Raw genomic sequence first — 22,080 nt, forward strand, 5'->3', positions numbered from 1 at the left:
GATTTGTGAAATTGGTTATGTTTCTTCATCACAAAAACAGACGTCCTCTTCAATTCTTTTTAAAACTGTGACAAACATGTTAATCTATAAAGGTCCATCAGTCCTGAAAATTCCTATATTAAATTTTAAAGAGTAAAATTTTTAAGGATATTTCATCCATGTTTCATATCTGTACTGAAACCAGAAGTCAGAAGTGCTTAATATGCTTAGAGATCTCATAGTAATTGGCTCTTTTCTCAAACTTGGAGGGTTTGGAGCATATGTTTTTCAGCTTGAGATAGATTTTCTTTAATCTGGTGCTAAGGTGAAGTATCATGTAACAGCATTAATGTTATGATTTACTGGAGCCCATTAAATCCAATTCATCATCTTATATATTTCCATTGCAAATTGGGTGTCTAGCTTCCTTTATAGCTCAGTTTTCAAGCATCTTGAAGTACTGAGAAAGCTAAACTGCTCACATGATTTAAATACAGGAACTGAGCAAACTTTTAATATATTTTTAAATTTATTTTCACGATTATTTGCCTTGATTGAGGAATGAACTTTAAAAATGAGACTGTAGAATACCTGCCCTTAAGCCTACTAAAAAAGTCTTTGTGCCCGTTCTTTATCTGGCATGAAGAAATTGTCACTGGCTGTTTGGTAGTCCATGATTTTTAGTTTTACTCCTTCAGGTTTGTCGGTGAGAAAATTCCAGCAGTAAATTAAATAATCTGTCTGAAACTACAAAGCTGGTAAGAAGTGTTTTATCCAGTTTTACTTGTCATGATTAAATTTGAGTTCAAAAAAGATGTGAAGTCAGTATGTGATATCAGAGATTTTTTTTAATACACTTTTTGGTGCATTTATTTATAATAAAAGCATTTATGTGTATTGCAAACCCCTTAATAAAAAGTCTTCAAAGGTGATGATTTAAGTCTGATCAGCACTTGTCCTTATCTTATCTCAAAATATGTAGTCAGAGGCAGTTCAGTATCCCAGAAATTCATAAATGTGCATTCATAAATGAAAGAATGATACCTTTTGGCAGTCTGGGCATTGACATCTGTGGTTTAGAACAACTCAGAGAACCTCATCACCGGGGCAAATTCTGCAGCTGAACATTTCTGTATGTCAATAACAGGAGTAATGGGAAGGCTTATATAGTTATATGTGAAAAGTAAAATAAAAATAATGGAAAATAATATTGAATTTATGCTTTTTCTTCACATAGAATGATAATATTTCTTTGCATGGTTCTAAGGTAAAAATATTTTTTATAGAAGGGTTATTTTCTCTTGTGAATCACAAAGAGAACATATGGGGGGCTGTTAAGGAAAAACTGCAGGTCTATTAAATTTACATTCATATCAACATTAGCATTAAGACTTTGGGACTCATTTCTCATTTGCTACGATTCAAATGTATTCCATATTTTACAAACACTTCAAGGCTGTTTTTTTCTGCCAGAACTGTGAAAAGTGCCCAGAGGGTAAACAAGAATCAACAATTAGCCTGTAGCCAAAGCCTCCAGCCTCCAGTCTGGATTAGGACTGTTGAGAGAATGTCTGTAACAAGTCCTCAAGATCCCAGTCTTTTCAATGTATTATTCAAAACTTGTATTACTATCAAATTGATAGGGAGAGAATGGCTGTTTGAGGGTTAGACATGAAAGTGCCAGAGCTTGCACCTCCTTTTCCGTATTTGTAGGTAACTTTCTAACTTTTTGAAAGAGTTCTAGCAGACTTTCTTGAAATCTGTTTTATTATTCCACTGTACTTTGGCTGATAGCTTGTGCAAGTGACCAATAAACCACTCAAGTCAGCACAGGTGGTTTCTGACAGCAGGATCTGACATTACCTGAAAGTGCTGTGACTGAAGGTAGTGTGCTTTGCTAATAAAAACCTGGGGAATTCTAAGGTTAATAATTGAGTCTAGGCCCAACCAGAAATATATTTTCCATACAAAATATATCCTCCATTGTTCTTTGATAGTGCTTTTACCACTTAAGCTCTGCTGGAGCAGTAGAACTCTTGAGTCCTGTATCTCCATGTGTCACTTGGCTGTGTCCATCCATGATTCTATGAAGTCAGGATGAGCATAAATAGCTAACAGCATGTACTATGCTTCTCTCCTTGGAAGAATTATAAAGAAAATAGGCAGACACTGCCTTGCCCAGCAATTTGCTCTTGGTTCTCTACCCAACCCAAACAGCCTTTCTCTGGGATTATCCAATACTTCAGGAACCACAGAGGTTCAAAATCTCTTGTACCAGAGAAGAGTTGGGTTGGAGAAGAGATCTCTACTATCTCCACATATGACCAGTGAAGATGTCATCTCAGCACTTGGGGTTAGTAATGTTTGGTCAGAGCAAGGATTAAAGGATTTCAAAATCCTTCCCAATACAGGAAGAAACAAAAGGGTTGGAGGATTGATTATTTATTAATTTAACGTTTTTTGTTTCTTTGTTTTGTGTGGGATTTTCTGGGGGGCTTTTTTAGATTTTTATTGAGAAAGTAAAAGGAATTAAAATAAAAAATGGCTTAAAACATGCAGGTCTTACTTCAGCAAGTGCCTTAAGAAAAGAAAAGTATACCCCAGCACAAAAAAGCACATGTGCATTTTGCGGTCAAACCTCCTGAATAATAAAAGCTATAGACCTTGACCAAATAATTTCAGTGACATGTTGTGTAAATTCTCTAGCTCCTGAAAACTCCTCAATATTTTGGAAGAAAGTAGCAGAAAATAGAGGACAACTCTGAGCCCTTCATATTTTTAAATAAACTCAGTTTCCTCCTATTCATTTCATATTTGCCACATGAGAGACGGAAGCCCTATCAAGTAAGTATCCAACCACAATTTAGAGATTGAGGTAGGAAATAAGTAAAAGGGACTACATTCCTGTCATTTTCTGTTGCTATGATCCTTCTCCTCAAGACTGCATGAGATGTGATGCAGAATATACCAGATAGGGCCCTTGTGAGAATAAAGGAATTGAATATTGCAAAGTGGTGCAATGGGAGCCATATATAAATGCTAAGATAAATACAGATTTGATAAATTACTAGCAAAGGCACTGGAGGGAACAATACAAGATGATGCAGTCAGGCTTTTTCATCTCACTTTCACGACCCTTAGAGAAGACATGGCTTTCCAGAACTCTGCACCTGAGGCAAGATGTTTTAGTCATTTTATACATAATTACCCCTTGAGACCTCTCAGATTCTAGGATAATAAAATGTAGCTCTGGGTCTTCAAGTGTGGTGATATACGGATGTCCATTTCAGGATAAGAAAAGATGCAATAGGTCCACATTTCTTAGCTCTGATTGCCACAGCTAATGTGTGTAAATGTACTGAGAAAGCATGGTTTTTGTAAAAAATTCAGCTGAGCTGCACCTCCCACTCAGCACTGCAAGGGTTCGCTCCCAAGGCTTCCCACATGATGGTAAGGCAGACAGGCAAGTCGTTGGGATTTGCACTGAAGACAGCTCCTATGGAGCTGAGGATTTCTCCCAGCTATCTGTGCTGAGCAGACATTTACCTCAGCTTTATGTATACTAGCACCTAAAAACTAATTTAAAATCAAAGATTTCAGGCAGCTAGTGAAAGGAGAATAGTCATCTTTGCTCCTGACATCCGTGTTTCTCAGAGCTGTTAAGCAAAGTGATAATTTGCTACAGAGGAAGTATACCGGATAAAATACATTTTTACAGGAATATCTTTATTAAGGAATACTTCTATAAAAGCTATTTTGTCTTGCATCACTTTGCCTGACAGAAATATTACTTACACTAAAATCCTTAATGTGAGATGCCCTATAAAAAAGTTGTTTAATTTAATAACATTCATTGTATTAGTTCTCCCTAAAGTAATCACATTGTTGAGAACACACTCTGTGTTCCTTTATTTGATCTGGGAATAAAATTATCCTGTCTTTACTTTAGTATCTCCTTCTTATTCTTTCTAGAATAAATAAACATGAAGCTGTCACTGCAGAGCAGGCACTGCCTCTCCCTGTTATAAACCTTTTGATTTCTGTGTTGAGAGAATTTTTCTGCACAACAATCCGTTTAGAATATGCTTGAAGCACTACATTTTCTTGCTTTCCTGTTTCCCATGTAGATACATGAGTAATCACAGAGAGTTCCTGCTGTCCCAGTAGATTATATGTCCTATCAAGTTTTCTGTCCTTCTCATAGAACTGATCAAGCTATTTATCGTGAAAAAATTATTTAGTATATCAGGTACTAATTTTAGTATAATTGTTATTACAGCAACCAAAGCCACCAGATGGGATATTTGAGCTCTTTTATATCAGTAAAATATACTGCAGCCCTCTGTTCCATAAAGTCTTGGTTAAAGGGCTTGATTTGTGCACAGCTCACCTACGTGGCCAACAGAGCTGCTGAACCCTTGTTGTGTCTCCTGTACTGTGGTACAGACTGTCACATTAACCAAGGGCTGCAACACCTCCTGGGTAATTACTGGAGATCCTGGCCTAGAATGTGGTGGCTTCTTGGCACTGCCAGCCAAAAGATCTCAAGCCAAAAAGCAGAAAGCCCACAACTAAATCCAAAAGCTGTGGAATAACTGGGTCTTTCCCAGCCAGGTGGGAGCATGGTAAATCCCAGCTCAGTGTTATATCCACTCATCTCTATGTCTCTTTAATTTTCAACAAAGCTGTAAACATGGATTTAGTGCACTGTTTGTGTACTATACACAGGTACTAAACATCAACAAAATTCTTGTTAAAGACAAAATAGAAATTCCTGGCTTTATTTACTAGAAAAGGGTGTATGAAATCCTGAGATGTAAGTGTTGTATGCTTTTCATTCTTAAGAAACACTGAATTGCATGGTTTCTTAAACTCCAAACTGGCAGTCTGTTTGAGACACCACCAGCTTTCAGGAGGGTTATTTAATCAAAATGTTATTACTTGCAGGTTTCCTTCTACCTTAGAAGACACAAAGCTCCTTGTTGCAATGTTTTCTGTTAGTGACTGGATACCTCCAGGGGCTAATAAGGAGATGTAAAACCACAGTGAACCCAGTGACCATTTCAAATCTAGGTGAGTAAGTATTGTTCATTTGATATTTAATCTTGTATCTGATCAAAGTAGGTATTGTTCATTTAGTGTTTAGTCTGGTATCTGTCTGATAAAAGCATATGGGGAATGAGTTGACAGCGTCACTGCAATTTGCCAGGCAGTTGTAAGAAATCATCTTCCAAACTGAGGTATTTATGTGGTAGCACCTATGAAGAAGCTAGCAACTCTACAGGAACAGAAATCCTGTCAGCATTAGTCAAAGGACTGACACACTCAAAGGAAAAGAATAAGCACCCTGGGCTTATTCCTGGTTTTCTTTGTAAAGAACAGCACTTCTTTGTTCAAATAACATCTGAGAGCTTAGTTTAGGAGGAAAGGAGGTGGCTTTATGGAGCAAAGAGAAATCCACATCTTCAGAGCAGATGGAAATTCATGTATCACCCATGTACAGAGCACGAGGCTAATTTCAAGCCCTGGGGAAAACAAAATACCAGAGCCTCCAGCACCTCTGTGCCCCATCCCCAGCCATTGAGGAATGTGGTACAACTGCAAGGTTAAAATTAAGTGGGCCCTAAGATCAGGTTTCTCATTTCTCATAAAGACAACATTTAATTTTATTTACCTCTAGCTGATATTTGTCACTGTTGAGAGGATCACCATCAGGAAACAGTCAGGCCCTTTCCTCACCCTTTGCAAGACTTGTGTTTATCTCAGTTTTAATCTTCCATTGCCATAATTCAGAGACCTGTATGTCCATTCCTTTCTTAAAACCACAAAAGGGGGCTCACAACTCAATGTTTCTTTGGTACCTTGAGAAGCTTCCTGTTTTCTGCACTGCCAGGAAGGGTAGACCCTCTGCTCTGAGGTTTGGTGCCCGAGCCCCATGCACTGTCACCAGAGCCCGACTGACAGCAGCCCCCACTGCCCCACAGGGCAGCTTTGCCCCAGCTGTGAACTTCCCAGGGGCTGAAAATACAGCTCAGTGTTGACAGCTGTCTCAGGCTTGTTAGCCCCATACCATCCATGTTTGGTGTGGGGAGAACTTTAAATTTTCCTTTTTTTTTCCCTAATTCTCTTTAAGTTAGACAAACTGTAAGTGAATGGATATAAACAAAGAGTGAGTAGTCTGTGCAGTATAAGAGCAAACATTATAGAATATAACCTGAGGGACAGGGCTCAAAATGCAGCAATTCAGCAGCCAGTCAGAATCACCAACTAAATTTTTCTTTACTTACTTTAGGGTTTTTAGTGCCCTCTGGAAGGACATCAACAAGATTTAGACACAAGCATATCACTACTGTAATGAACACTCAAAAAATTGAGAAACTGGAACTGGAAATGCATTTGAAATGCTTCTTTGGGAATTACTACCATAATTACACCAGTTTAGAAAGCAATACCTTTGTAAGTGCTTTTACCCCATCATGTATCACACGAGGGATTATAGCATTTTAATGACCTTGGTGGCTAAATTGTACAATATCTATAATACTATGAAATCTAGGAGAATTTTTGGCCCCATTGAGGCCATAGAAAATCTCCTACTGATTTTGTTGGAGCCAGCAAAATCCATCCTAATTTTTCAGGTGACCAGCTCCAGCCACAAAAGGGGCTTTTATTTTCCCCACACTCTTAAAATAAGAGCGAACTGATATTTTTCATATACTTATACTACAAATGCCCTGAATTTTATTTCATGAAAGATGTTATGGCATGGAATACACTGTTCCTTCATGAAACATGCACCTTTTAATACCAGTTACTGAGAGGGTGATACATCTATCGCTATTTCTCCTGTCACCAAATGAAATGAAATTCATAGATCTGCTCTTAGCTAACAGGACACACATTTTATGGCTAAATAAGGCCTTGAAAGTGAAAATCTTCTGCCCTTCTCATGAGGTATATAGATCCAAATTAAATGAGCAAGTTACATTAAGGTACCTGTAAACCTTGAAAAGGGTGTATTGGCTTGTTCATTGTTCCTATGGATAATAAAGTCACCCATCAAACATCTAGAGAGCAAGCCACGGAAAGCAAATGTCACCCTGCCTTAGCTTCCCTTGTATGTTTTCAGTTTTCTGAAATTGAACATATCTTCTGCAGATAGGACTATAAGAGATTGATAGATGCCTTAAGATCAGTTTGCACATGAAAAGGTAATAATTGATCCCTGGCCACTTCATGAACCAGCATTTAGTGTGTTGTGCAATTTCAGAAATAAATCAGAATAACTACTTGAAGAATAAAAGGAGGTAAAAAAGCTCTTTCCTTCAGATTTAGAAAATATATGTTGTGTTAGGGAAGGTGTTAACTGACAACATGTTTTAACTGACATGGCAATAAATTTGACCAAGCACCAACATTTTCTCCAGTGTGCAAACTGCCTTTGCAAGAGCCTGGAGAGATTCCCACTGGTCTCTGCAGGATTTGGCTTGAGCTCCTCTGCAGGAATTAGTTCATGCCAGCGGAAGTAAATAGGCCCTTGGGGATGTTGCTGCTGCCACTGAGGTATTTATTTTTATAATAACTTGTTGGCTGGTACAGAGATAGGAAGTCACAACCACAGCTCTTGCATGCACAACTCCACACCATTCATTCTTATCAGTCAGAGCCCCTTGTGAAGGTAGAAATGCTAAGAGCTATAAACTTGGGGGCCTGGCTACCGACACCTCCTGCACCCTGATGGCCACTGGCCACACTTCTGGGAGCAGATTCTTTTCCAGTGCTCTGCAGTGCCTCCTGGTGCCTCCCAGCCACCAGCAGTCAAAGCCAACCCCTTGGACCACGGGGTAATGTGCATTGAGGGCAACAGATCAAAGGATTTGTCTGACTCATACAGAGACAATAAAATGCATTTCTTAGGAAGGAGCCTCCCTTACTATTTACTGTTTCCAGTGTCTGCTCACACCGTGCTTTATTCAACAATGTTTTCTCTAGCTTGGCCCCTTCCTGGCTAACAGAGCCCAGCTATGACTGAGAAGCTCTTCTTTTAGCCTCTAAAATTGTCACAAACAAATTACTCTGTTCTTACTTTCAAATCAGGTAGGAAACATCAGGAAACCACAACTCACTATCCACTTGAGGGCAAAGAGGGCAGATTGGTCAGTGACCACAATTCATTAGTCAAAGCAGAAATGGGGTTATTCTCCTTCCCTTGCCAGACTTCATCACTTGGAGAAAACTGAAACAATAATAAGACTGAAAGGGCCAGTGATAATGACACAGCACTTCCACATCACATGTGCTCTTTTATCAGTACTTACAGACTTTTGAACACAGAGTGGAGCCCTGTAAAATTGGCTGGTTTTCACATTTTTAAGAGTTGTTTTCTCACTTATTTCCTGTTTTCTTACCAGCAGGCCCAACCACATTCAGAACCTAGATAATAGTTGTGTCAGCTTTGTTTAAATTCTCTTTTCTACTCTTTAAATAAGGTCGGAGCTCCACTTATTCTCTTTCTGATACATAACTTAAGCAAAACTTGACTTGATGCCAACAATATCTCCAAAAAGGAGACAGAAAGCTTGGGCAGAATAGGAAATAGGTAATTTTGCTGCTGTTGCAAATGCTGGAATATAGACGGAGCATTTTCTAATAACTTTCTCCAGCTGCCAGTTACTTGTTCAAAATGAAACACATATACTGCAGGGGGAAGAAGGCTGATGTGTTTCTATGTTAAAAGAAATGTTGTCCAACATCTGTTTACCACATGGTAGCCTTAACCAAAAATTTTCCCTCCTCCCAGCTGTTGCTTGCCTTGCTATGCACCCATTGGTTGCCTTCTCCACTCCAGCAGTGGCTTTGAACCTACTGCATGATTCCAGAATCCATAGGTTTCACTTCACTGTTTTCACCCAGTCCAAACTCCCATTGGAGTTCACCTGATGAAGCAGTCAGAAAAAGGGACTGAGAGCCTCAAAACACAGTTCAGGTCAGCAGAGTCCTCCGAGTTCTGGCAGGAACCAAACTCCTCTGCAGTAGGTGGCCTCCACAGAAAATCATGAGCCCCTGAATATGCACCCAGCCACAGAGCAAAGCCTACATTAGTGTTGGACAGCTGTAACACCTTCATGGTTTGTGAACAGAAAACATCAAAGGCCCCTGAATCCCAGAGTCCTAGCTCCCTCTCCTGGCAGAGCACCGCACTGGGAACAGGAAGGGGGTGCTCCCCGGCACAACAAACCCGAACCCCAGCTGCAGCTCTGCCGAGGGAGAGGCGGAGGAACCGTGCCCTCAGTGACCAGGGGCTCCTCTCTGCAAGGAGCCCAGTGGTAATCACGCAGCTATAGCTCTACCAGCAGATTAACACAGGATTAGCAAAGGCAAAATCTATTCTAGTGAAGAACATCTGCAACATAGCTTTAGCTGCATAAAAAATACGTACTTGAGCACAGATAAAACTTCATTGCTGTGCATTATCTGCAGTCCTTAGGGTGGGGGTAGTGCAATTTGTTCTCTAATACTCTGATACCAGACTGACTCATGCAACTGTGCCACGTTCTCTCCAACACCACAGCCGCCTTCTGTTTGCTGCTTCCTGTACACTCTGAGCCCCTAGAGTGCCTCCCCAGACTGTAACTTTCTCCTTGAGAAACACACGTCTACTGGCGAGATAAGAACCTGTCACTGTGGCAGGTCGTGTACACCAGGGATCTCATTAGCAGTCTCCAACCCTTCAGAAATATGTGGCATTTCTGTATGGGAAGGCACAGCTCACTGCATGTCCATCTGGAGTAGCGTCAGCAACATCCCCGCTCAGTGAAACGTGCCCTGGCACCACATCCTTGGGCATGATGGCAATGGCAGCAGCAGAGGTGGCAGCGTGACACCTGTCTTCATGGCCCAAGGCTGAGGCAAGGTCCTTTTCGACCAGCAGCACATGCCTCCATAGCTTCAGGGAATGAGCTGGTTCCTAACATGGCAAAAGACAGCAGGGGCTCACCCCAAGCACACAGGCCACTGAAAGTGACCCAGCCTGTAGGCCAAGTACAGGTACATGAAGTTTGGTCATCTCAGCCATTGACCCTTAGCACCCTGGGTTGGGCATACCAGCACTTTATTTCTGTAGTGTCTTGATTCAGTTTTTCAGCCACCATGGGTGGCTGAAGTCCACTGAAAGCCTCCCTAGCAAGTGGATGGGCTGGGATGCCTGGGACAGGGCTTGTTCGCATCAGAACCTCTCTACTCCTGCTATTTCTGTGGAGAAAGTGGGAATGAGGTTTCTTGCACAAGTAAAACAACAGGTCTCTCTTGGGGCTCTTTCACTCTTTGGCAATGAGGTTACAGCTCTTGTTTATGAGGAGCTGGAGGCAGCTCACAGATGTGCAAGCTGGTTTCTGCTGTGGTTATATTTTCTTCTAGGTTTCTAGAAGAAAACCGGTGCAGTTTTCCCAAGACAATAGGTCTTTCACAGGTCAGTGTCTTACTTCAGGAGGTCCCTTCAATCTCCAGCACTGGCTACAGGTCCTGCTTATATGCTGAGGCCTTATGTTCTTAGAGAGTCATAAGGCAAAGCTAAAGCTGCACAGAAGCCATTCAGTTAAGCCAAAGCCGTGGCTCATAACGTATTTCACTGTAAGCTAACCATCTCAATTGTAGGAGACTTTCTGTATATTAAACAGAATTAAATTATTGTTTCTTCCTCAGGGAGGGAAAATGAGATAATGAAGAAGAGAGAGGAAGACAAAGGGAAAAGGATACTTCTGGATATTGCAAAGATGTCTAAATTTCACTACCAGATTTCACTAGCATGCTCATCTATTTCATGTCAGGTATTGTAGGCAGCTAATCTCTGTATTACTATAGTGCCAAATTTTCTTTAAGAAACAAAGGTCCTTCTCCTGCAAATGCTCATACATTTCCTTAGTCAGCCCTCAATCCTGCATCCATCATCAGGCTCTGGTTCTATGCTGTTCTGCAAAGTGTTAACTTACTGTAAGAAAACTTAAGAATCTTTATTACCTGAAAAGCAGTGGTTTCATTTTTGTGCTTTGCCCCTCTTTGGTATTTTGTTCCTAGCAGTTATTATGTTCTTGTGATAAAAACAAAGCTCACTACTAATGTACTATATTCTGGAATATGTCTCACAACCAATCATTAAATGATGGTGATTTCTCCCAGCTTACACAGCATTACTAATGTTAATGGATTATATCTAGTTTTGTTTGTTCAATCTGGTATTTGGATTGAGGATATATTTTGAGATATCTGAATATACTCATGAACATTCTCATAACATTCTTTTAATGCTATTCCTACTTTTCTCAGGTTGTACATGTTTTCTTAGAGTACAGAAAGATTATACTTGAAGTTCAGGATTTAGCCCTTTGTCTGGTAGTCTGCCTTGTGACATGGCTAGCATTGAAAGAAGGGGATGTTACACCTAATGCATTCTTCTTTTTTATTTATTTCTTTTCATCTTCTCCCCAGCCAGAGTAGGTAAGCAGTTTTAAATCTGAGAAGTAGTTTGTGGTCTCAAGCAGAGAAAGGGGAACTGAATCAGGAAGAACAAAAGTTTCCAACACTGCAGAGCACCAGATGCAGTGGTGGTGTCAATCCTGACCAGCAGCGATCCCAGGCTGAGACCTTCCTTGGAATCTGACAGTCTGCATTTCCTGAATCAACAGGCCCAGGGCAGGGCTTGCTCTCACCACCCTTACTCAGGTAAGAAGCCCTTTTCACATAGCTGACTACACATGAGGTTTATGCCAATGCATGTGGCTGATAAGTGCTTTGTAGCCATGAGAACAGCAAGCAGTTAATTACCTAAACTTTGTAATTGATCACAAATGTGGGAAAGTTCTCCATCAGTCAGAGTCTTTAAATCAGAGCTGGTCATCTCTCAGACAGGGACAGTCCAGTTAGAAGTGATTGGGGCCGACAGAAAAAATAGGGGGCAAAATAGTTGTATCGCTGCTTTTATGCAGCAGACCAGATTAAAGACAAGGGGATTCTGTACCTGGGACAGGGCAGCCCTGAGTGTGTGTATAGACTGGGGAGTGAGAGGCTGGAGTGAAGCCCTGAGGAAAGATACCTGGGGGTCCTGGTCGGTGGCAAGTTGGATACGAGTCAGCAGTGCCCTGGCAGCCAGGAGGGCCAAGCGTGTCCTGGGGGCATCAGGCCCAGCATCGCCAGCCCGGCAAGGGAGGGATTGTCCTGCTCTGCTCTGCACTGGGGCGGCCTCACCTCGAGTGCTGGGGGCATCTTGGGGTGCCACAGCATAGGAGGAGACACTGAGCTGTTAGAGAGAGTACAAAGGAGGGCAACGAGGATGGTGAAGAGCCTTGAGGGGAAGCCAAATGAGGAGCGGCTGAGGTCACTTGGTCTGTTCAGCCTGGAGGAGACTGAGGGGAGACCCCGTTGCAGTTACAGCTTCCTCATGAGGGGAAGAGGAGGGACAGGCACTGATCTCTGCTGACAGGACCCAAGGAAATGGCCTGAAGCTGAGCCAGGGAGGTTTATGTTGGATACCAGGAAAGGTTCTTCACCCAGAGGGTGGTTGGGCACTGGAACAGCTCCCCAGGGAAGTGGTCACAGCACCAGCCTGACAGAGCTCAAGCAGTGTTTGGACAATGCTCTCAGGCACAGGGTGTGACTCTTGGGGGTGATGCTGTCCAAGGCCAGGAAATGGACTTTGATGATCCTTGTGGATCTCTTCCAACCATGCTGTGATACTACGAATTTTATCTGGGGAGGGTGTAGTGTACACCCAGAGGTACTTTTTTTTTTATTTATTTTGCAGAACTGTGCATCTATGGGTGGAGCTGTCATTCTGCCTCCCAGGTACCTGTTATGGAAGAGATCTTAAAATGGACTGTGTTATGTAGAAAACATTCATTCCCTTTCTTCCAGCAGCAGCTGATGTATTAGGAGAGAACTGCCCACCTTTAGTTTACAGACCAGCTTAGCCCCACAGCTTGCTAGGTTAAGACAGGCCAGCACACTCATACTGGTGCCAGGAATATTGCTACTGATTGTGCTCACCCAACCATGCTGTATCAGCATGTCCAAGACTAGTTACAGCTAATAAGGGTCTATCTGAGGGGGAAAATGAGACCAGAGTGAGATTTATGACAATTTCAAGCACAGAATAAGCAATACAAACAGATGAGCCTCGAAGAATGGTAAGGTGCTCTTTACATACAAATATTTCAGAGGGGAAAAAATAAAATAATAGAATGAACTATAACAAACACTTTTTCTAAGTAGAGGTTTTCTGCATTTCTCATGACAGTCAGTTGAATGAGGGAAGACAAAAAGAAAAGGAAGAGCAGAAACTGCTCGCAACACAGAAAAAACCTCGAATGCCAAGAACATGCTCCAGATTTTTTTAAAGATGCATGGCTCTTATCTCAGTCCTGATTCATCACAGCTTAGTCGCAGAATTATTCAGAATTCAAGGACCTTGCTCCTGCAGGGTTAATGGGTTACATTCAGCATTGAAACCCATGACACAAATAGCTGCTTAATTATTCAATCCAGACAGGATTTAGTGGTAATGGAAATAAAAATAGCAATGGTAAAAATTACATTGTTTTACATTTTGTAGGTGAAATGATTTTTTCTTTTAACTGTGTAATTCAGAACTGTGCACTGGCAGGAGGAGGCCCATATAAAGGAGGGGTTGTGCTGCTTGTGACACAAAAGATTAGCATGCCCATGACTGAAGAGGAGGAAAAGGAAAACACTGCCATAAAAGTGACAGTAGAGGTGAAGAATTGTGGCGACTGTGTAATGCACCATTGAAAAGATGCAGAAGAAAACATAGCAAACGAAAAGTCTTGTCCTATCTATGCTGCTATTCAAAGCACAACTTAATCTGAAGGGAAGAAGCTGCTGATCTCGTTGGCTCACACCATTTATTCAAAAACACAAGTGAGAAATGTGCTAAAGTGATACAATTACCATAATTATTATCTTTGTTCAGGAAATGCAGTGGTGGTTTTCCACCCTGAATTTCATTCAGCAGCCCTTGTGGCTGTACCAGTCAGGAGCTAAAGGCACCGACTGCGACTGCTCTGGGAGCAAACACACGAAATCTCATGCCTCAAATGCAGCAGCTACATGGGATAGCAAGTCACAAACACAGGAGCACCTTGAGGTATTGGTCAGTCCTGTTACAAGGAAGTTGTGTGCAGTAACCAAAGGTGCAGTGCCAAACCAACCCTGGCACACATATGTCACTCCAAGAGCAGGCAAAACCCATTTAGAATCAGTGGGTCTAAACTGGGGTTTCTGCAAAAGGTCACAATCAATATTTATTTAATTGAGCCCTGTTTTGAAAGCATGCTGTGCAGCAGGGTGGAAATAGGCATCCCAAAGAAATAAACAGGATCACTTTAAGCCCAAATCATCACTAAATGCAGTGCTGCTGTGTACAGGGGATATCAAATTAGGGGGCTGATTCCCACCCCCCACCAGATTCCTGTCTTGCTGCAGCTTCCCAGGGGATGAGTTAGAGATAAGGCTTTCCTGTTAAGCCCTGGTTAAACAGGTATCTGTTTGAGTTTGGATAGGGCTCAGAGTAAAGCAGGCTAAATTACGTGTTCAGCTGATGACACTGGCAGTCCTGATTACTGCTCTCTTACCTTCTCACTCTGATTTGCTGTGGTAACTGGTCTGATGCAAGTGGGGTGGGAGTGTGTGTGTTAAGCCAAAACATTTTTTAACTTAAAAAAAAATTTAAATCCTTCACATGTAAGATACCCAAGCCAGAGAAATTTAAAAGGCTAGGTTTGGGTTCAAGTTCTGAGTCACATCCAAATTTCTATCTTCCTCCTGTTCCCCTCCCCGTGACGATTTTTCATCATGTCATTGAAAAAGAGGGGAGCAAAAGGAAAAAAAAGTAATGGCAAACATACTAGAATATCCATACACCTGTTTTTGTCTCTCTCTTCAAACATTTGAAAAAGTTGAAGTTTTCTAAAGGAGATTTTAAAAATTGGGCTGTATACCTTGCATTTTCCACTATTGTATTTCATACTGCTCACCGGTCAGGTGAAGGTTGTGTTTGGATAAATTGGGAATGAAAGGACTGTGGTGTGTTCTTCATAGAATTGACATAAGGGCTGCATTGTCAAACACTGGAGGCAAGCTAGGGATGATCATTTTGTGTTTGGCACAAAGATAACAGGTTTCTGCCTGCATGCCACTAGAAGTAAGGGATTGTTCTACAAGTGACAGTGGAGGAAAGGGAATTTTGTGTTTGTGTCATAGAAGGAAAAGGATTACTGTGCAAATAATGCTCAGGGAAAAAGATCAGACCATGTATGACATGGAAAAGAGAGGTCATTGGACATACATCATGGAAAGGACGGGGTGGTGTGTGTGGTATTTCTCACGAAATAAGAATATTCCCAGAGTATACCACAGATGAGACTGGGTGCCACATGCCAGCACTGCTGGTCTGTTGGGTGTCCAGGACTTTCCTCCTGACTTAGAAATCCCAGCCTCATAGCTCTAAGATAGATGGTTCTTTTCTACATATTAATAGAGAAGCAGTGCAAGCCTAGGGAGATTGTTGTTATTGTTGTTTCCTTAGAAAAATTAATTGAAATATCAAGATGCATAAGAAAAATATGTATGAAACAAAAGGTTTCCGCTTTCCTCATGGCACCCAGAAGTGTTTCAGACATTGTCTCTGTGAAAGCAGATACTTACATTTCCACATAGCAGCAGCTGTCAAACCCCAAATTTTGGCTGTGCTTTTCTAAGACACAGTATGTATCAGAACATGTTTGGGGTGAGGGCTGTGATGCACTGCACTGGTTTGGTATTAAGAGAAAGGAGAAGTAACACGTGAAGATAGGAATTATTTCTACCTTTATTATGCCCATTTCTGGCTCAGGACTTTCCAGTTATTTGGGGATTTGTTTGTTTTCATACAAGGATCCTGACATCCAGTTACTCATAACATGTCACTCTCAAGAGCACTGCAACATTTTGTACCAGGAACTGCATTTCAGAAAAGGTGAAGCTGGGGTCAAACGCATTCCTGCTAATTGTACCGGCTGCAGGAAAGTTATTCTATGATTGAGTTTGCCCTCTGAAGTTAAAGGGGGAAGCTGCTAATTGCTTTTAAGGAGGACCCAGAAAAATGACTGGGGCTGGCCCAGAACTCCCTGCCCAGGTGCGCTGGCACATGCTCCCCAGGCACACACAAGATAAGCACTGCTAATCTTTTGGGGGAGTGTGGTATATGAGGAGGATGTGCAGCTCAAACTATGCGAGGGCTTAGAGGGGGATGCACAAAAAAACCACTGATAGAAAATGGGTTTCTGTACATCTATGCATTTTGTACTGTTGGTAGTCACTGTGCACAAGAAATCTTCTACATTGATCTGATCTCTTCAAAGCTGCCACCAGTGCAGTGGCACGGCCACTGGCTCTTTTCTGCAGTGTTTCTACAATGCTCTGAATGTCCTCAGGCTCCACAAAGCCTCCATCTACTATTACCATCATCTGACCAGGCAGCATGTATGTTTCTCCCTGATTTAGCTTTTTCTTGTAGTTTTCCTGCTTATCAAATCTGCAGTCTCTCTTTGAGTTGAAACATGCATGGTTAGGGCAGGGAGAGATTTATAAGGTCTAATTTGTACAGAATATAACAGAGCAGTCCTTGTTTATTGATGTGCAATATCACAAGGACAACCAGACTCTGCTTCTTCGCTAAAATTTATGATTGGGTCTATCAAAGTAAGCCTCTACTCATCATCCTGTTTTAATTATTTCCTTTTTCCACTTTCCCAAGAAACTGTAGCTCTCCAAACCTTTCCTACTCAAAAGTCCAAGTTCTGAAAACTTCTGCAATGGTGTCTTGTTTTGTGAATGTTTCTGTTGTCCGAGTCATCCTGCCCCTTATTGCTGAGAAGTGTAGCTATGTAAAGGAAGGGTGACTGCCTGGGGCTTGGCAAGGTTTGCAGCTTCCTACGCAAGGAAGTGTATGGGGGAGATCTAAGATGATGTATTGGCTGAACTTCCTCAAGTTTGGGCTGAAGTTCATGAATGAGGGAGCTAGATAGAAATTTGCAACATCCTGAGATTGCTTAAGTTGCAGAGCTCTTACTAGTGGCTACCTTAGGAGATGGAGAAAGCTGTAGCCAATCTTGCTTTAAAAATTATTCTGTCCTTGCAGAAGGAACACCAGGGGTTGTAAATAAGATTTCAGCTCACAACAGTTTCACTCTGAGTTCTTTGGGAGGATGTAGCAAAGCTGTCAGACTGACTTTTTGCATTGAGCTCCAGCTGTCATTTCCTTTTGCTTGCTGGCTGTTACCACTGGGTGCAGGCTCCCATCTGAAGCTCTTGGCTTTTGAGAGGGAGCACCTCCTACAGCTCAGGTAGACTGCTGCAAGTACACACCTTCCAATATGCCTTGGCTCTTTGAGACCATGAAGGAGGGGAGGAAATTGCCCTGACAATTGAAATTTAGCAGGTCTGGTTCACTGCTCAGTGAAGTTGATGGGAGACTTTCCCTTGACCTCAGAAAAAAACGACCAACAGCGCAATTCTGTTTTATGCAAAGAGAAGGGTAGAGTAACACCAGCTGAAATTGAAAAGCTGAGTGATACATGTCCAATTTGAAACATACTTGTAACAGCCAAAGGTTACCCAAAAGTGGCTTAAATAAGACTGGGTTCTAAAACTATTTCTTATCAGGGGCCTGCAAAATATCCATAAAGCCATTTGCAGCCATTCCCCTGTGCCAGCATGCGGTCTGAGCTCAAGTTTCAGCTCACATCTCCCAGGAGGCAGGCGGTGGCTGTGGAGAAAGTTTTGTGGTGGAATCAGGAAAAACTCAGAGTTTTCACTTCGCACTAGTTTGGAATGAGTCAATATTGACTTGAACCTGGTACCTATCAGGAAGATGAACATAAACCTCTCAAACGAAAAATGTGATCACCAAGAGCATGCAAACAGCATCAGTGCTGCCATGCAAGCAGAGTGACAATCTATCTGCTGCTACTGGGGAAGAGTGGTTGGCACTGGCCCCAAGGGAGCTGTGATTTGAGGATGGAAGTCACTTAGCTTATCATTAGGTCTACCATTTACCAACGCTCCTTCCCTGGGTAGAAACAGTAGAGACAAGCAGCAGTATGGCTGCTTTTCTGTCAGGTAAATGACTAATGAGGCATGTTTGCTTGCAAAGAAATGGAGCATGGCCCAAATAAAGGTGATCTGGTGACACAGAGTTCTTCCAAGATTTTGTTCTTTCCATAGGCCAGTATTTTGCAGCCCAAGGTTTCAGTTCAGACTCAGTGTTCAGAAAGACATTTGAAAGCGAGGCAGAGGGAAATTCCTTTCTTGTTAACCCACCTCTATCGCAAGGCTGTCCGTTTTCTGTGTTGAAGATGATGAAATTGCTAACCCAAACAGCTCTTGCCCTTCATTTAGAGATTATTGACTTCATCCACACAAGAAGAACAAACACAGAGTGCTGAACAACACAGAGTGCTGAACAGAGTGCTTACTTGGCAAGTTCAAAGCCTCCCAGTCTGAGAGGTGAAAGCAAGGGAACACTCACAGCAGTGACAATATTTGAGTCTCTTTAGCAAATGAAGGGACTGACAAGGTAGTGATACAGGCTTGGGAACCAATCAGCCAAGCCCATCCCTGGTGTAAACCTGGTATTCTTCCAATTCAAACAATGGAAAAGGGGCAAACAAGAAAAATCCTTCGTAGCAAATGTGATTAGATGAAGCAGACAGTGAAGACTCTCCTGTAACTGCAGTCCATCATGCAATTAGTTTCCTAACAGCTTCACCATTCAGACGGCCTCTTCCCTGGCGCAGTGCCACAGCAGCCAAATAAATCAGCTTTACATACACGACTGTCAGACAGAACTGCAGCTCCAGCCCTCTAAAGCGACGCTGGAAGGCTCAGTTGAAAGGAAGAGAGGCTTGAATACGTGGGGGAAAACAGTTCGTTGAGGAAAGGAGGATGGAGCCCAACAGCACTGGACAAATACCTGGAGGAATCCAAGAGCTCCTACAGAACAGCAGGGCTTGCAAAAGCAGTTTGTAAGAAAGGCTCTCATCCCTGGCCCTGTCGTTGAGATTAAATGCAATCATTGGGAATAATGGTGAAGTGGAATGCATATTTAATTAGAGAAATCAATGAACCCAAATGATCGGGAGGGGGCAAATCATTAAGATCCAGCTCCTGCTGCCCCTACTCAGCAATATTGCAGACTGCCAGCACTGCAAGCGGGTCTGATGCACAGCTCATCACCAGCAAAGCAGAGTGGACTTTTGTCGCTGCTGTTTTGTATGTGGAAGTGCTGTGCAGGGAATAGGGAGCAGGATGCTCTGTTCATGTGAAAGCTGCCATCTCCAGAAATGAAGCAATCGGTAGGAAAGAAAGCAATCACTCAGCACTGGGGCAAATCTGAGACTATTGGACTCAGGGATTAGTCACAAAATGGGCATGGTCACACCACACAGACACATTGGGATGAATTTTTTTTTTTTTTTTTTTTTTTTTTTACAGCAGGGTTGCTTTGGAAAGCTGGCTGAAAATTATTTGACAGAATCGTTTTTCCTGTAAACACTATTTTGTCAAAAACATTTACCAGTTTATATGCCAATTACGGGGGGAAAAATCATTGCAAAGATTTTTCTGAAATGTTTTGGGGTTTATTTCAATATTGTCATCTCAGTGTTTATTTTCTCTCAGTATTTTAGAAAGGGTAGGGCAGGAAAGTGAAAGTAAAACTCAGCACCTAACTTCTGACTGAGTGCCAACGTTTCATTACACTGGCCATTTTCACTTCATTTTATTTTGGTTTTATTATATATTGAAATTTTTAAAAAATTCTTTCTGGGCAAGTTGTGTTACTTAGTGCTCATGTAACTCTAGGAAAATGTTTCCTGACTTCATACAAGCAGAAATAAAAGGGAGCCCAGATTATTTTAGGGGCTTACAGACAAGGAAGCAGAATTGGCATTTTCTTTAATATATGCAAGAGCTGACTGAAAAAGCTGTGAAGTTTTGCAGTAAGTAACCTTGTAAATCTATTTGGTTTTTGGCTGGGAGGGTGAAAGAGATGAAAATTAACCAAAAAATGCTTCACAAAAATAGTAGGCTGATCTGAATCAAGAAAAGAAATTATTTTAATTCCTTGGAAAAGCTTGGCTGTGTAACATGCCTTATAACTCCCCTAGAAAACTGTGGAAAGGAAGGAATTTTCTTGCAACAACATTTTGGGATTAACTGAGCTATTTTGCCCAAGGCATGATTTAAGGTACTTTCTTATTAGGCACAATTCACATCAGGTTTTGCATAAGAAACCCCAATCTGCAAGTATTTCTAGTGTAATACCACTGAAGTCAGTGAGTTTACACTAAGGATAAATGTGCCCTCATCCTGTTTTCTTCACTTTATTTATTTGCCTTGGAAAACAGAATTACCCCAACTTAGTCATTTATCAGATGTAGAAAAGTGGCACCCCTTTGGAAAAGCATTAAAAGCCAATTACAAGAGATCCTACTCAAGGTGATACCTGTCACGCTAAAGCAGTGCAGCACTCATGATCATTTTAATTGATACTTTTAGATGAAGTGATCTGGCCTGCTGCAAACCAGCTGAAATAGAAACAAAAAGTAGCATTGCATATTAATAAGTAACTTCTCTACTTGAATCCATGCAGGGAACTACCATTGACTCATAATCCAGATCCTGAAGTACTTCCAGTAACACAAAGACTTTGTACACTGCGTTTGGCTCCTGTGGGAACGGTCTGAGGTTTTCTGAAGACAAGACACTCACCCTATCTTGTGGTAATTTTTGTTTCTTTATCTAAAGCAAAGGATTAATTTTTTTAGCAAGTGAAAAAGAAAATGTATTGGTCTACAAATAAATCTAAAGACTTACAAAGATGCCTCAGTATTGTTAAGATGCTGTTAAACTACTCAGTCATCAGATCTAAAGATGTTTTAGGGTAAGTTTAATTTAGTGGAAGATGTACCTAAGCTTTAAAAATGAGCCAGTGTTCTGTGTAACACTGATCATTTTCAAATTATGGCTGATAAAAATATAGTTGTAAATTATTTTAAATACTTGGCTGTATGTTTTTACTTTTAATTATAAATGTACACGTTTTGGCATGTTCTAGCCAGTGGTACTGAAACCAAATCCACAAGGAGTTGGAACTCTTCATAACAGTCCTGACTCAGAATCCATTAAGCCTCTTGGTTTGAATTGCACTGGGTTTTTTGTTACATTTTTTGTCTGTATGTATATACCTAGAAGAAAAAGATATTCATCGCAAGAACCAATTACACAGACTGAGATTTCAAATTTATTTGCAACAGGGTAAGTCAAAGTAACTTGAATGAGGCCAAGGAAGTTACTCTGGATTTACACTCTTCAGTGTGTAGCCAATAAAAAATGTGAATTAGTGCCAGTTAAGAAAATGTTTGATTATCTTTTCATGCACCTTCAGTGAAGTGAATATTAAATTTTGACCAGAATACCTATTTTCTATGGAAAAATGGAGTTTTATATTGTTACAAACTATTTCATCTCTTGAAAACAGAAAGCTGTTTTCTTTAGGAACTGTCCTGATGGAAATTCTCTGACTTGCTTTATGCCAAACTCACAATTCATACAAATAAGATGCCCCTCAGCAGATGTTTGTGAAAGACCAAGCTGGTGAGCACACACATACACATCCCTACCTGGTTACACTTGAGGTTCCTGGAGTAGAAAACAGGAAGGATGGGACAGTATCTGAGGTGCTATGAGAGCAACTGGGGTTTAACTCAGAAGAGCACCTAGATTTTTGTTTCCAGAAAGAATAAAACCATACCAAATTTCATTTCAGATTAAATAAAACAGCACTATTTTTATTCTTAAGGAAACCTTCCTGAGCATCCCTTACCCTCCCTGTTGTGGAGTCTGGTTTCTTTTTGAACAGAAAATGAAATTTTTGAACTGCATGCTGTAAAAATGCATGAAGTTTGAATGAATTTTGTAGTCTGAAACCACACCTCACAGTGAATAAGTTGATTGCATGAGAAAAATCTGAATCTGGGGAAGACTCAGAGG

At 41.3% G+C, this 22,080-nt stretch overlaps 1 long non-coding RNA gene across 2 annotated transcripts in view; it reads left to right on the plus strand.

Annotated features, from left to right (window-relative positions):
* LOC116447619 overlaps positions 1–22,080 on the plus strand; it is a 146,394-nt gene that overhangs the window by 119,791 nt on the left and 4,523 nt on the right. For both annotated transcript variants that reach the window (XR_004241614.1, XR_004241615.1), the window contains exons 3-6: positions 4,927–5,052; positions 10,681–10,805; positions 11,464–11,697; positions 20,681–20,810. This is a non-coding gene — a long non-coding RNA (uncharacterized LOC116447619). The remainder of the gene's footprint in view (positions 1–4,926; positions 5,053–10,680; positions 10,806–11,463; positions 11,698–20,680; positions 20,811–22,080) is intronic.

The sequence above is a fragment of the Corvus moneduloides genome, chromosome 8 (assembly GCF_009650955.1).
Source record: "Corvus moneduloides isolate bCorMon1 chromosome 8, bCorMon1.pri, whole genome shotgun sequence".
Classification (NCBI taxonomy): domain Eukaryota; kingdom Metazoa; phylum Chordata; class Aves; order Passeriformes; family Corvidae; genus Corvus; species Corvus moneduloides.